Source organism: Doryrhamphus excisus, chromosome 2, assembly GCF_030265055.1.
Source record: "Doryrhamphus excisus isolate RoL2022-K1 chromosome 2, RoL_Dexc_1.0, whole genome shotgun sequence".
Taxonomy (NCBI): Eukaryota; Metazoa; Chordata; class Actinopteri; order Syngnathiformes; family Syngnathidae; genus Doryrhamphus; species Doryrhamphus excisus.
The window spans coordinates 27015926-27031589 of record NC_080467.1 but is presented as its reverse complement, the minus strand read 5'-3'; the positions used below and the strand labels follow the sequence as shown (position 1 = coordinate 27031589).

The window sequence follows — 15664 nt, the reverse complement described above, 5'->3', positions numbered from 1 at the left end:
TTGTAGTAGTCATCTTCGTTCAAGTAAAAAGTATTAGTGTTGTTGATATGGGCCGTGTATTTATTTGGTATCGATTGTAGTAACATTGTAGTATCATCCACCTCTTCTGTTTTTCCGATTGGCTCCGCTCTCTGTCGCTCTCTCTCTCTCTCTCTCTCTCGCTCTCGCTCTCTCTCTCGCGACTGTAGGGAAATCTCGCGGGGACGCGCGTGGAGGTGAGTTGTGCGTTCCTCCCTCACAAGCGAGCCGAGCGCGGCCGAGGTGAGATCGCTGCTACTCGGAGGGAGCTGTCCACTCCGCCGTGGTGCTCGACTCCACTTCTTCTTCCTCCTTCTTTTTTTCTCTTCTTCTGTCCTCCACGCGTGACGCTTCCAGCGCGGATTAACCGTCTCCATTTGGCCGCAAACTTCCACTCCCGCGGACGCGCCTCCGTTGTTAAACTAAAAGGGAGATTATCACTCGGATTGCCTTTCTTGCACTTTGCACACAAAACGCGTGTGGATTATTTCTTCTCTGGAACCCCCACGCGTGGACGTAAAGGTACGGAGACAAATGTTTGTTGTTTTTGTTGGCTGTGTGCAAAGTCTGCGGGGAGTTTGGAGCTCAGAAATGATCTTTTAATCTCGGTCGTTAATCCATCTGCTTCCTAGGGAGTGAAATAATCTGGTGATGTTTGTGGCAATTGCGCCACTTGTCTTTGCAGCACGACGCCACCTCAGCCTTAAATTATCAACACTACTTTGTGTGTGTGTGTGTGAGTGTGCGTGTTGCCGTGCACGCTAATCCTTGAGTGACACCGTTTTTTTCTAGTACAGGGATTAGACTTTGGTTTTTATCCTCCTCGTTTTTGTAGGCTTCTGGTCCAAGTGAGGATGTGTTGCACGGTCACTTTAATTGTGTTGTTTTACTGGTGGGATTTATTATTTTTTTTTGGGTGGGTGGGTGGGGGGGTACTTTTAATTTAATAGTTGCAGCAGATGGAGTTGGACCCTGGACCTATAAAGCAGATTAACTTCTGCTAAGGATACGACTCAGGGAGAATATCATCCCCAAGCAAGAGCACGGGAAATAGACCTAAATGCATATTTATGCACTCTGACAGTTTTCAAATTATTATTATTATTATTTAATCATCCCCTGGCAAAAACCAGTGCACACAATCTATTTCCTGTTGCTCTGCCAATGAGAATCCGTTATTCTTCTTCCCGGGCTGCACTCATTAATGGATTTTCCATTTGGAGCAGCAACTAGGCTGGCTGCCGACTGTATGCATTGACTGGCCACTCCATTAGGTACACCTGTGCACTCTAATGAGATCCCGTAGAAAAGAGTTGAGCCCTGTACAATACAACTCAAATAACACACATTCATCAATGAGCATCATATCATATTCAATGGCATTGAAAGATATAAAAAGTGTGCATCAGTGTGAGTGTTTTCTCGTTTTTTTGTCCGCCCTTGTGCATGTTTTTTTAAACACTCTCCCGACCAGATAGACAAGACGACTCCGACAACTTTACTGCAACCCTGACAGCCTCCCTCGCCGCGTTGACAACGATAAGTTGCTTTCAACACGCTCCGCCGCGCAACTTTGCTCAGGGAACTTGACCTGATTCGGAGGTCACACACTCAATGCTGTTGATTTAAAACCATGGATGGAAAGCCAAAGCATTATTGAGCCGCAGGTTGTAGTATGGCCTCCATGGGCCGGTATGCGCTCCCTCTGGCAGCTTTTGCTACAAATGAGACTATAGATTGTATGGATGATGCATTCAGGTGACAGTAAAGTGCTCAGTAACTTATAGTGCAGTGTTGCTCATCCCTTCATACCATAAATAATTATGATATAGTATAGTATAGTATAGTATAGTATAGTCTGGCCCAGTCCATAAGTTCACTTCAAAACTAGGAAGTAACATTTGCAGTAGGTCCTCCATTACAGCATATAAAGGATCTTTGACAAATGTTTTTATAATTGGTTCTTAAAGAACAACATGAACTTCCTGAAGTTGTCTAATGAACATCTCATACACTATCGTCCATTAAACTTGGGCAATTTGGGGCATTTTTGCATGCAGTAGGTCCTTAAAAAGAGCATAAGAAGGATCTTTGACTAGCGTTTTTACAGTAGGTCTTTAAAAAATACCACATGAAAGATCTTTGATTAGCATTTTTGCATGTAGTACGGCCTTAAAAACAGCATATGGAGGATGTTTGACCAACATTTTTGCAGTCGATCCTTAACAATAACAACAACTGGGAGATCTTTGACCAACATTTTTGCAGTAGCTCCTTAAAAGCAGCGTATCGATCTTTGACTAGCGTTTTTGCAGTAGGTCCTTAAAAGCAGCATATGGACAATCTTTCACTACCGCTTGCAGTAGGCCCTTTAAAACAGCATATAGAGGATCTTTGACCCTTACTTTTGCACTAGGTTCTTAAAAACAGCATAAGGAGGATCCTTGACCAGTACTTTTGCAGTATGTTCTTAAAAACAGAATAAGGAGGATCGTTGACTAACATTTTTGCATGCGGTACGTCATTAAAAACAGCATATAGAGGATCTTTGACCAACATTTTTGCAGTAGATCCTTAACAATAACAACTCGGAGTTCTTTGACCAACATTTTTGCTGTAGCTCCTTAAAAACAGTGTATGGAGGATCTTTGACTAGGGTTTTTTGCAGTAGGTCCTTAAAAGCAGCATATTTAGGATCTTTGACCAGTACTTTTGCAGTAGGTTCTTAAAAACAGAATAAGGAGGGTTTTTCACGATCATTTTTGCAGTAGGTCTTTAAAAACAGCATGTGGAGGATCTTTGACAAGCATTTTTGTAGGAGCTCTTTAAAAATAGAATATAGAGGATCTTTGATTTGCGTTTTTGCCTTAACAATAGCAACTGGGAGATCTTTGACCAACATTTTTACTGTAGCTCTTTAAAAACAGCGTATGGAGGATCTTTGACTAGCGTTTTTGCAGTAGGTCCTTAAAAGCAGCATATTGAGGTTCTTTGACCAGTACTTTTGCAGTAGGTTCTTAAAAACAGAACAAGGAGGATCTTTCACAATCATTTTTGCAGTAGGTCTTTAAAAACAGCATGTGGAGGATCTTTGACAAGCATTTTGGTAGTAGCTCTTGAAAAATAGAATATAGAGGATCTTTGATTCGCGTTTATGCAGTTAATCCTTAAACACAGCAGAGCGCTCCTGTAATATAGAGGATCTTTGACTTGTGTTAACATGTGCTTTAATTTATGACTGTGTTTTTGATTGGATTGTGGAAGTTTCTTCTACTTTTGGATCAGATGTTTTAGAAGTTTTAAATGATATTTTCAAGTTCTAGGTGAGAAGTAGGCGACATCTTGCTTGTGGATATTTGTTGGTCCACAGTTTTCTTTACTTTTTCTGCGCACTGCCCGCCTCAGGTGGTTGAAACAAATGTCATCATTCTGACCGACCTCCTGTGGGCTTTCTTGCCCTATAATGGGACATTATACTTTTTTGTCATTGACCCTACATAAATCCTCACCATATTTGCCGGCGCTTCCTGTCTTTGCGGGGCGACGCGCTCGTTACAGCGCAAAAGACTCTAGCGGTGCAACTTGGTGCTGTTTTAATGGGCCCCTCTGTTCCATTTATACACTATTTACTTCTACAAACGTCCCCTGAGAGCTCTTACCTGGCCAGCTTGAGCTCTCCAGCAGCTCAGTGGGGTCACCTGTGAACATTAAATGTGTTTAATTGTCTAATTAGCATGTAAATATGATATAATGTTATGCTACCTCTCTGGGTACCAGAGCCCTATAGCTGAAATATACCTGTGTATTTTTTGGTGGGGTTGGTTTTCTCTCCAGCGGCCTTGATATGATGGAGGGTGACTTCTCTTGTGGTGAGCTGGGCCGCTGCGCTGTGTCGCATTTTACACTTTTTCCCAGTACTGCTGGAGGCAAACAAACAAGGCAGACATTAGCATGTTTAATTTGTGTCTCTCCTTCTGCAATAAAGCAACATTTTAGCTCCCTCTCCGTTTAGCGGATCAGTCCGCTGCCGCAGTCTCAGAGTCTTTGTCTTCAAACGGATTTGTGAAGCATGACCTTCTTCACTCCGCATCAAGATGGAACTCTGAGTGGATTGTCGGACTGTTATTGCCGAAAAGTCGTTTAATAGAGACGAGCTGAACAAGGCACTTTTCAAGTCAAGGCTGGGTGGACTCCAAAGGCGGCTTTTTTTTTTTGGCAGATGGAGGGCGGCCTAAATGGGAGGACGCGGGTCTTCAGTGTTCGCTGTTGGAATGTTAAAACATGTGCCATCAAATTCCAGATGTGTCGGTGAATAGCTGCCAAAATGACCTTTTGTTTTAAGGAAGGAGGAAGAAAGACCAACAACACAAGTCAGACTCAGTCAGCATGAAGGACAAAAACACCGCGGCTGCACCAAAAAATGGGAAGAAAACCTGCAATCATGATTCACGCCGCATGCCATCTAATTTCTAAATAGTGATGATTAAAAAAAAATGGCATAACGAGCTTTCCAGCCAAACCCCCCCCCCTCTCCTTGCCAGCCAGGGCGATTTGGCTCCGTAGGCTTGGCTGGCAAGGCATACTGCTTATCATTCATCAGCTTGTGGGAGAAGTGATTGCTTACCTGAGTTTCCTATTCACTTGTTTTCATTTCATACCATGATGAATATATAGTGGGTTGATTTTGACTTGGTGGATTATTTTTTCACTCATTTATTCATTCCTCCTCCATCAACTGTCTTTCCAGGACCTCCCGTGAAGAATAGCAGGAAGACCTTTACAATTGTCAATCGTTTCATAGCCTTATTTCAATAAAGTTGGGCTGTGGAGAGAGGTGAAAAAGATAGCTTATGTACATTTATGTACTCTGTGGTGGACATAAGGACTACCACATTGCAACCTCAGTTAGCATCCATCCTGGTGATGTTTTTTTTCCATTAACATTGAACATTTACACCACATTTTACCTTGGTTTGCGTTCATTCTCCGGTTAACGTATACGTACAATATGGCGCATATCTAGTGTTTTTAGTACACTGCATGAGTCCAGCTGGGTATTTCCTATCACAAAACATCCCTTCCTTGTTAGCATCCTATTAGCTAGCTCACAATGGCAACCTTAATATATTTGCGATCACAAAATGTCCCCTCCTTGTTAACATTCTACGAGCTAGCTCACAAAATGGCAATCTTAATGTATTTCCGATCACAAAATGTCCCTTCCTTGTTAGAATCCTACGAGCTTGCTCACAAAATCGCAACCTTAATGTATTTCTGATCACAAAATGTCCCTTCCTTGTTAGCATCCTATTAGCTAGCTCACAAATTGGCAACCTTAATGTATTTTCTATCACAAAATGTCCCCTCCTTGTTAGCATCCTATTAGCTAGCTCACAAAATGGCAACCTTAATGTATTTTCTATCACAAAATGTCCCCTCCTTGTTAGCATCCTACTAGCTAGCTCACAAATGGCAACCTTAATGTATTTCCGATCACAAAATGTACCCTCCTTGTTAGCATCCTACTAGCTAGCTCACAAAATGACAACCTTAATGTATTTGCTATCACGAAATGTCCCTTCCTTGTTAGCATCCTACTAAATAGCTCACATAATGGCAACCTTAATGTATTTCTGATCACAAAACATCTCTTCCTTGTTAGCATCCTACTAGCTAGCTCACATAATGTCAACCGTCAATGATTTAACCAGTGGTGGACTTTAAAAATGTTAACTCAAAACTTGGTTTTATAGTTTTACATACATGTAACAATTGTATATGCACTGTTTCCAAAGACACAATGTTGCAGTAAGATCAACCACCTCCCTGTTTCCCGTCACGGCAACAATCACGTCTTCAGTGAAGGTAAAAACAACCAGTTATCCCTTTCATTCATCATTGTATGTATTTATAGGCATTTCATTTTTATAGGCAATTGTTTTCTGCATGTCAAAATTGAATTTTAAAACTATAAAAACATGTTTTGTGTTAACATTTTTGGCTAAATGGATTCATTGGATTTACATACATGGTTTGTGTTGCCTGACACACAAAGATAATAGGTCTGCTTTAATGGATGACTAAGGAAATGAAAACACATTAGATTAATGGAATATCAAAATAGTTGTTTCCTAATTTGATAATGGATTAATTGTGGCAACTCTCCGTACAGGGCTACTAAATGGATGTACAATACTTGAGACAGTGTACAAAATTATACAAAAACTGGGATGTACAAAAACCGCTGCAACAGAACCAATGTTGTAACAACAACAAAAAGCAAAGTGCGCTGATTGGTTCATTGCAAACAACAGTAGGACAGTTTCACACTCACGGTGAGCAGTAACATTTTAAAGTGCATGCAGAGGTAGATAACCATGAAACTTCAATTGCAGCTACCGCCATCTTGTGGGGGGAAGAGGGAGGCTACCTACAGCTGCAGCTGTTCCAGCTGTTTGGACCTGTGTTGACTACTTTGTGGTCTTTTGATATTTAAGGATGGATTGTTGCATTTTCCATTCCGCCAGTGACGCTTTTTAATTAAACCTGCTTCCAGTTTTTCGGGATTATTGTAATTGATATGTGAGCCAATAAGCTGGAGTGGTCCCGTCAGCAATGGACTGGTTTTATTTTCCTCCGTCCTTCATGGAGCCAAGTGCCAGTTTCTTCTAATTAAAACATGTGAAATGTCATTTTCATTTGATGAAATGGCAGTCCAGCGTTTATTTTCGGTGAGGCACAGATCCCGGCGTAGTGGAATTAAAAGCACGGCTGAGATAATAGCGCCGGTATTTGCCATCTGTGTGGCGGGGAACGCAGTGGAAGGTGAGCGTAGAGGCGGTCCGGCCATGCGTTGCATCTTAATGGCGGTGGTGGCGGCCCGGTTGTCGGACACCCTCGTGGCCGAGTGTGACAACATTGTGGAGGGCACAGTGCAGCACATCACATCCGTCACGTTACATAATGATCGTTAGCCTTGTGCCGCTGCCAGGAATTTCCCCCCCCCCCCCTTGCAGAGTGTACTTACAATGCATTTGGAGCGCTCCATAAATTAAAGAGGAAAAGCCAACGCTCCAGCTTGCAGGGAGAGTCGTAAACGGTTGTAGGGTGGACCGTATAGATGCCAACTTGCCTTTGTCACATGTTGACTTATCTTGTTAACACAGCACAAACGTCACAATTCTGCTGTATGGAACAACTAGAAGAATACAGGAAGTCCTTGGATTACCTACAAGTTCCATTCCTATGTCAGTTACTACTTATCCTCACAAGGGTCGCAGGGGTGCTGGAGCCTATCCCAGCTCTCTTCAGGCAAGAGGCTGCGTACTCCTGTTTGTTACTGTGTGTTCTTTGATTTTTCTTTTCTATCCCCTCCTGCTCCGGGAGCCCGGCAGCTCCAAAACAACACAACATTCATTCATTTTCTACCTCTTATCCTCATGAGGGCCGTAGGGGGTGCTGGAGCCTATCCCAGCTGTCTTCGGGTGAGAGGCAGTGTACACCCTGGACTGGTGGCCAGCCAATCACAGGGCACATATAGACAAACAACCATTCACACTCACATTCATACCTATGGACAATTTGGAGTCATCTAAAATCATCTCTGAACACAACTTGCACTCTGGCAACTGTACAAAAAGTTAAGCACTAATAATTCTGCTGCTTTCCCGCAAATCCTGACTGATGGTCCGTGCCAATCTCAAAGCAATCAAACCTAACGGAGTTGTGCTAAATAATGTAAATCAGGGATCTCAAACTCAACTTAACGTAGTCTGGAATGACATTTCAACCATGCGATGACGTCAACGTAACAGCCTCTTATAACCATCATAGACATTTGGGAATGTAATCCTGTTTGTTTTTGTGTGTTCTTTGTTTTTCTTTTCTATCCCCTCCTGCCCCGGGAGCCCAGCAGCTCCAAAACAACAAAACATTCATTCATTTTCCATCATTCATCCTCACGGGCGGTGCTGGAGCCTATCCCAGTTGTCTTCGGGCGAGTGGCGGGGTACACCCTGGACTGGTGGCCAGCCAATCACAGGGCACATATAGACAAACAACCATTCACACTCACATTCATACCTATGGACAATTTGGAGTCATCTAAAATCATCTTTGAACACAACATGCACTCTGCAACTGATTTAGTAGGCAACTGTACAAAAAGTTAAGCACTATTTTGTTGAATAACTGTGCTCCTTTCCCGCAAATCCTGACTGATGGTCCGTGCCAATCTCAAAGCAATCAAACCTAACAGAGTTGTGCTAAATAATGTAAATCAGGGATCTCAAACTCAACTTAACGTAATGTAACGTAGTCTGGAATGACATTTCAACCATGCGATTAACTTGTCAACGTAACAGCCTCTTATAACCATCATAGACATTTGGTAATGTACTCCTGTTTGTTTTTGTGTGTTCTTTGGTTTTTCTTTTCTATCCCCTCCTGCTCCAAAACAACAAAACATTCATTCATTCATTCATTTTCTACCGCTTATCCTCACAAGGGTCGCGGGGGTGCTGGAGCCTATCCCAGCTGTCTTCGGGCGAGAGGCGGGGTACACCCTGGACTGGTGGCCAGCCAATCACAGGGCACATATAGACAAACAACCATTCACACTCACATTCATACCTATGGACAATTTGGAGTCGCTAATTAACCTAGCATGTTTTTGGAATGTGGGAGGAAACCGGAGTACCCGGAGAAAAGAAAATTAGAGGCCTAGCAAACCATGTTGTGAACAAAACACTGCAAGATGTGTTAAGGGTATTCCAGTATTTTGTCCATCTTATGTATCAATAAGAAAATTTTTCATCATTTTTTTTTTTTACCAAGTTGTGTTGCCGTTTCAGGTCGCTGTAGCAGATATGTAGCATTGTTGACACTGTACGTCTTCTACTGTGCAGGTGTACCTAATATTGTGTCCAGTGAGCATCCCGTTGCTGATTTCCTCCTGTAATTATGATTCAGGGTTGCAATTAAAGCTGATTAGTCACAATGTGCTGCTAGTGCATCCGGCATTGTTACGCAATGTCACTCAAATGACGCCCTGAGAAGACCCACGGGCGCTCTACAAGCCCGCTGAAACCACCATGCTTTTTACCATCTGAATTTTAAATGTTAAGAAAAAAAAAATCCCAGCTAAAGACAATTTTCAGGGATCAGAATTCACAGTTCGAATCCCAGCAGGAGCTCTGCGGGCGTTCCTGAGTGAACGCTGACAGTCCAGCATGCACACGCTAATGCCCTGCTGAGAACAAAGCAGCCTGTCCACTCGGAAAATTCATCGGAGGCTCATTAGCGCTCCACTTATTGAGCGCATGAACTCTCCTTACGCAGCCCACGTTCTCATTTACACCAGCAGACTTTTGCTAGTAAAACTCAACCATGACACTTTGGACCCAGGAGGAAGTCTCGGGACACATCATCTTAGTTGTCCCTGCGTCTTCATCTTCATCTTCGCCAGGCACGGCTTATTCGGATTGGAGTGAGGAGTAACATAACAAGCCCCGTCGTGGAGCACCTTTGGGATGCACCGCAACAGCAAATCCACCATCAGTGACCTCGGTTTCACCGCACTCTGACAGATGATGTCACTTCCCCAGCTCGGCAGACGCTTACACGGGCGAGGGGAAAACTCATTTAAGTAGGAAGAAGTGGACTAACTGACGGAGACACGCATGGGGGGCACAAACACGTGCGCAGGAGTCTCGCCCGCTCTGGAACTACGGCACGGTGGATTTAGTTCAAAGCAAAACAAGTCACCAAGTGAGGAAGAGATTTAAAAAAAAAAAAAAAGGATGATAATCAATCAGTTCCCGGCTCCGCTATCGTGTTAGCACAGCGACGCTGCGCTCTGTTGTCCGTGTCCTCCTGTCCAAACATGTCACCGCACATCACAGCCGGATGATGCAACATTTGTACACCTCTGGCTTTTCTCCTCCACTCGGATGAGCAATGAAAGCACTCGGTTAGGAAACTGGCACTTTTGTCACATTAGGTTAAATACAGCACCTGGGATGTCCAAAGTGTGGCCTGGGGGCCATTTGTGGTCTGTAACTCTTTCTTTATTGGCCCCAAAAATACAATTTATAAAAATATATTATTGTTTTGGTCCATCATGGCCAGGGGTGTCCAAAGTGTGGTCTGGGGGCCATTTGTGATCTGTAAGTCTTTCTTTATTGGCCTCAAAAATATTCATTCATTCATTCATTTATTTTCTACCGCTTTTTCCTCACGAGGGTCGCGGGGGGTGCTGGAGCCTATCCCAGCTGTCTTCGGGCGAGAGGCGGGGTACACCTTGGACTGGTCGCCAGCCAATCACAGGGTGCCTCAAAAATATAATTTATATTATTATATAACTGTTTTGGTCCATCTAGGGCAGAGATGTCCAAAGTGTGGCCCGGGGGCTATTTGTGGTCTGTAACTCTGTCTTTAATGGCCCCAAAAATATGAATTTATATTATCATATTACTGTTTTGGTCCATCTAGGGCAGGGGTGTCCAAAGTGTGGTCTGGGGGCCATTTGTGGTCTGTAACTCTGTAATTATTGGCCCCAAAAAATATAATTTATATTATTATATTACTGATTTGGTCCATCTAGGGCAGTGGTGTCCAAAGTGTGGCCTGGGGGCCATTTGTGGTCTGTAACGCTTTCTTTATTGGCCCAACAAATATAATTTATATTATTATATTACTGTTTTGGTCCATCTAGGGCAGGGGTGTCCAAAGTGTGGCCTGTGGGCCATTTGTGGTCTGTAACACTTTCTTCATTGGCCCAACAAATATAATTTATATTATTATATTACTGTTTTGGTCCATCTAGGGCAGGGGTGTCCAAAGTGTGGCCTGGGGGCCATTTGTGGTTTGTAATTCTTTCTTTATTGGCCCCCCAAAAATAATTTATTTTATTATATTACTGTTTTGGTCCATCTCGGGCAAGGGTGTCCAAAGTGTGACGCAGGGGCCTTTTGTGTTTTTTTTTAATTTATTGCCACATTTTAAAAATATAATTAACAAGAACCCCAACAACAACAGCAAAAATGAAAAAATCAGTCGTGTTACAAAAATGAAGTCAAAGAGACAACATTTGTAATCTAACAAGAAAAAGTTGTAATTTTTTTTAGAGGGATTCAAGTCAAAATAGGTGTATCTCAATGACGGTATTGTAAGCTAGCTGAAATAAACAAATTTTCTCATGTTATGATGCACAGAAAAGGGAAAGAAATATGTGTTCATGTTTCACCTCAGGATTTTCAATGATGGGCAAAATTCCCAAGAAGGTCAAGTTCCCCTCTCAGGCACCCCTCTGATAGTTCCCTGCGACCCCCCAGGGGCCCCGCTCCACTATTGGAGAGGCACCAGATTAGAGTCAAAATATTAGAGAGAAAAAGTCATAATATTATGAAAAGAAAATTTACAAAAATTCTATAAGAACATCCTAACAATTTTTTCACAAAGCTGAGATGCAGTAAAAAAAAACTTCCGTTGAATTGAGTACAAAAATACTAGCAAGTTGCAGCCTTATACAGCTCATTTAAATGTTTGGGCCGTTATTGGGTCTATTTTTTCTCCTAATGGCATTCATGTCGTGCTCCATTAATGCTCAACAAGAAGAAATCACAAAACAAAACAATTTACACCCAAAATCGAAGAAGAATAAGCTCCATCACAAATATGGGGCAGGAAATTGCTATTTAGCAGCTCTTGCTAAGTGTTACAGATGTGACAGATCATTGACTATTCCAGGAAGGAAGCCGTGAGTGTCGAACCTCCTTCCCCGCCCGCGTTTGTGACTGGTGGAGCACTGAAAAGCGTCATTATAGTGTCTTTCCTGGGGAGACGGCGCCGCAAGTAGAGAGAGATATCACAAGAAGTCATTTCAAGTGTAAAGTTGCTGGATGGACAAATTCCTCTCATTGTTCTGTTTTAAAACCACATCGTTGTTTCACCGTGACAGCAACTTTTTTTTTTTTTTTTTTGGAGTCTTCACAAAATGATGTGCTGAGTGTTCATTTCCTGCTTCAAAACCCCATCAGACGGTGAGATTCACATCAGAAAGTGCCCCTCACGCCTCGCTATAAAACAATAAAGGGATGTTTTATGTCTCCCAGCCTATCGGTAAAAGAACATAATGATGACAGTGATTTTTTACTTTAAAATACGACATAATCCAATGTGCTATTAGGATATAAAAGAGTAGACTATAATGGCGGTAGTAAACATGGGCTTGGTGAAAGGGACAGTGTGTCATTTCCGCTGATGTCTATGACGTCCAAGGCTTTAAAGCTTTATTACATTACACTTCCCTAATACTGCACTTGGTACAGTCCATGCAGTAGGCTTATCTAGCCGTGGATTTACTGCTCCTATCCTCTGGTTGACCCAGACAGGCCGCTCTTTCCACGGAGTTACGGAAAAATTCATATGCTTGGGAGCCATTCTTCATGGAACACACCAAAAGCAATCCGATTTGTTAATATTTCCGCCACTAAATTGCATTTTTGAGGGTTGAAAAATACCCAAACTTACCAAACCGCAACCCTCCAAAACACATAATGGGTCATGTGATCGTCACCAAAATTTGCAAGACTGTAGGATGCTCAAATCACACCGCTTCAGCCAGAAAAGTGAAGTGAAATTACCACGCTGAGAAAAATGGATAAACATTGGCTATGCCCTGTCCAAGCCGCTCAAATCAAAGGATTAAGATAGTATCCTTGAACATATGAAAGGATCTGCTCCTATGAAATGAACAGTGATAACTCGGCAGTGTAGCAGTCTCGTTATAAGGATCATGGAACATAGTACATAGGAATCACAATGTCACTTTTGTTCTTTTTAGTTAACCTGATCATCATGGAGGGTGCAGATTATATCCTTGAACATATGAAAGGATCTGCTTCTATGAAATGGACTGTGATAAAGCAGTGTAGCTGTCTCGTTATAAGGACCATGGGCCATACATAGTTTAGTGTCGATACACCGAGGAAACACAATGAGCATACCCTTGAACATATGAAAGGATCTGTTCCTATGAAATGAACACTGATAACTAGGCAGTGTAGCTGTCTCGTTATAAGGATCATGGACCATACATAGGAAGCACAATGTCACTTTAGTTCTTTTTAGTTAACTTGACCATCATGGAGGGTGCAGATTATATCCTTGAACATATGAAAGGATCTGCTTCTATGAAATGGACTGTGATAAAGCAGTGTAGCTGTCTCGTTATAAGGATCATGGACCATACATAGTTTAGTGTCGATACACAGAAGAAGCACAATGAACATACCCTTGAACATATGAAAGGATCTGCTCCTATGAAATGAACTAGGCAGTGTAGCTGTCTCGTTATAAGGATCATGGACCATACATAGTCTTATGCCGATACACTTAGGAAGCACAATGTCCCTTTAAGTTAACTTAACCATCATGAAGGGTGTATATTATATCCTTGAACGTATGAAAGGATCTGCTCCTATACAGTGATAACTAGGCAGTGTAGCTGTCTCGTTATAAGGATCATGGACCATACATAGTCTTGTGTCGATACAGTGAGGGAGCACAATGAACATATCCTTGAACATATGAAAGGATCTGCTCCTATGAAATGAACACTGATAACTAGGCAGTGTAGCTGTCTCGTTATAAGGATCATGGACCATACATAGTCCTATGTTGATACACTTGGAAAGCACAATGTCACTTTAGTTCTTTTTAGTTAACTTAACCATCATGGGGGGTGCATATTATATCCTTGAACGTATGAAAAGATCTGCTCCTATGAAATGGACAGTGATAACTAGGCAGTGTACATACAGTGAGGAAGCACAATGACCATACCCTTGAACATATGAAAGGATCTGCGCCTATGAAATGAACAGTGATAACTAGGCACTGTAGCTGTCTCGTTATAAGGACCATACATAGTTTAGTGTCGATACACACAGGAAGCACAATGAACATACCCTTGAACATATGAAAGGATCTGCTCCTATGAAAAGAACAGTGATAACGAGGCACTGTAGCCGTCTCGTTATAAGGATCATGGACCATACATAGTTTAGTGTCGATACACCGAGGAAGCACAATGAACATATCCTTGAACATATGAAAGGATCTGTTCCTATGAAATGAACAGTAATAACTAGGCAGTGTAGCTGTCTCGTTATAAGGATCATGGAACATACATAGTCTTATGTTGATACACTTAGAAAGCACAATGTCACTTTAGTTATTTTTAGTTAACTTAACCATCAAGAAGGGTGCATATTATATCCTTGAACATATTAAAGGATCTGCTTCTATGAAATGGACAGTGATAACTAGGCACTGTAGCCGTCTCGTTATAAGGACCATGGACCATACATAGTTTAGTGTCGATACACCGAGGAAGCACAATGAACATATCCTTGAACATATGAAAGGATCTGTTCCTATGAAATGAACAGTGATAACTAGGCAGTGTAGCCGTCTCGTTACAAGGATCATGGACCATACATAGTCTTCTGTCGATACACTTAGGTAGCACAATGTCATTTTAGTTATTTTTAGTTAACTTAACCATCATGAAGGGTGCATATTATATCCTTGAACGTATGAAAGGATCTGCTCCTATGAAATGGACAGTGATAACTAGGCAGTGTACCTATCTCGTTATAAGGACCATGGACCATACATAGTCTTGTGTTGATACAGTGAGCAAGCACAATGAACATACCCTTGAACATATGAAAGGATCTGCTCCTATGAAATGAACAGTGATAACTCGGCAGTGTAGTGGTCTTATTATGTAGTCATGCGTCGATACACTAAGGAAGCATAGAGTCCCTTTTGTGTTTCTTAGTTAACCTTTTCTCCCTTTGAAATGGACATGATACGTAGCTGGGGATAAGCTTATAGGGTCTTATAGCTTAGCTTAAAGTGTTGTCTTGGCAGGGCTGATGTATACTTTTAGTTATATTGCAATCAATACAAGACTCTTAGAAAATCAAGTGTTTTGGAGGCGGGGATCAATGTGTTTGGACCTCCTCCTTGAGTGCACAGTTAAAAATCAGACTGTGTGAAAAGCTTTACAGCTAATATAAAGTTTAATGCTGTGCCTTAAAGTCCTTATGCAGCACCTACACACTGTAAAAAATCAATCAAATATCAAATATCAGAGTTTTTTTTTTTTTTTGCTAAATATAACTAGACTTGACTTCATGGCCCAAGCAGCACTTTGTGAAGGCGACTTCAAACACCAAAGATGTTCTCTCTAACTCACTTTCACCACCCGAGGCCACGTCTGTGTTGGCTTTTATGATTATTAACTCCAACCTTTATGCAAATCAGCCAACATCCGCCCGCCTTTTTTATTTTTATATTCCTCTTTGACCCTCACGTTTGTGTTTTAAAATCATAACAAAACATTTAAGAGTTTGAATAGTGAGGAAATGAAAAAGGCAAAAGTATGGAAGGAAGTGGCAATTGCTCTCCACGTGAAAAAGGTCATGTGACACGTTTTAAATGTTAGCATTGTCACAATTACGCTGTGAACTTTCCTTCTAAAGGTCACGAGGACCCGCTTGTCTTTCTGACAGATTTTTAAATGGAGTCTTCTTGTGTTTTTCTTGTTTCTTTTTTTTTTTTTAACGGTGCATCC

General features: G+C 41.8%; 1 protein-coding gene across 2 annotated transcripts in view; it reads left to right on the top strand.

Moving 5' to 3' along the window:
• Positions 1–216: 216 nt before the first annotated feature.
• fstl5 (follistatin-like 5) overlaps positions 217–15664 on the top strand; it is a 163176-nt gene continuing 147728 nt past the window's right edge. For both annotated transcript variants that reach the window (XM_058049613.1, XM_058049606.1), the window contains exon 1: positions 217–540. The gene's annotated coding sequence lies outside the window, so the exon portion shown is untranslated. The remainder of the gene's footprint in view (positions 541–15664) is intronic.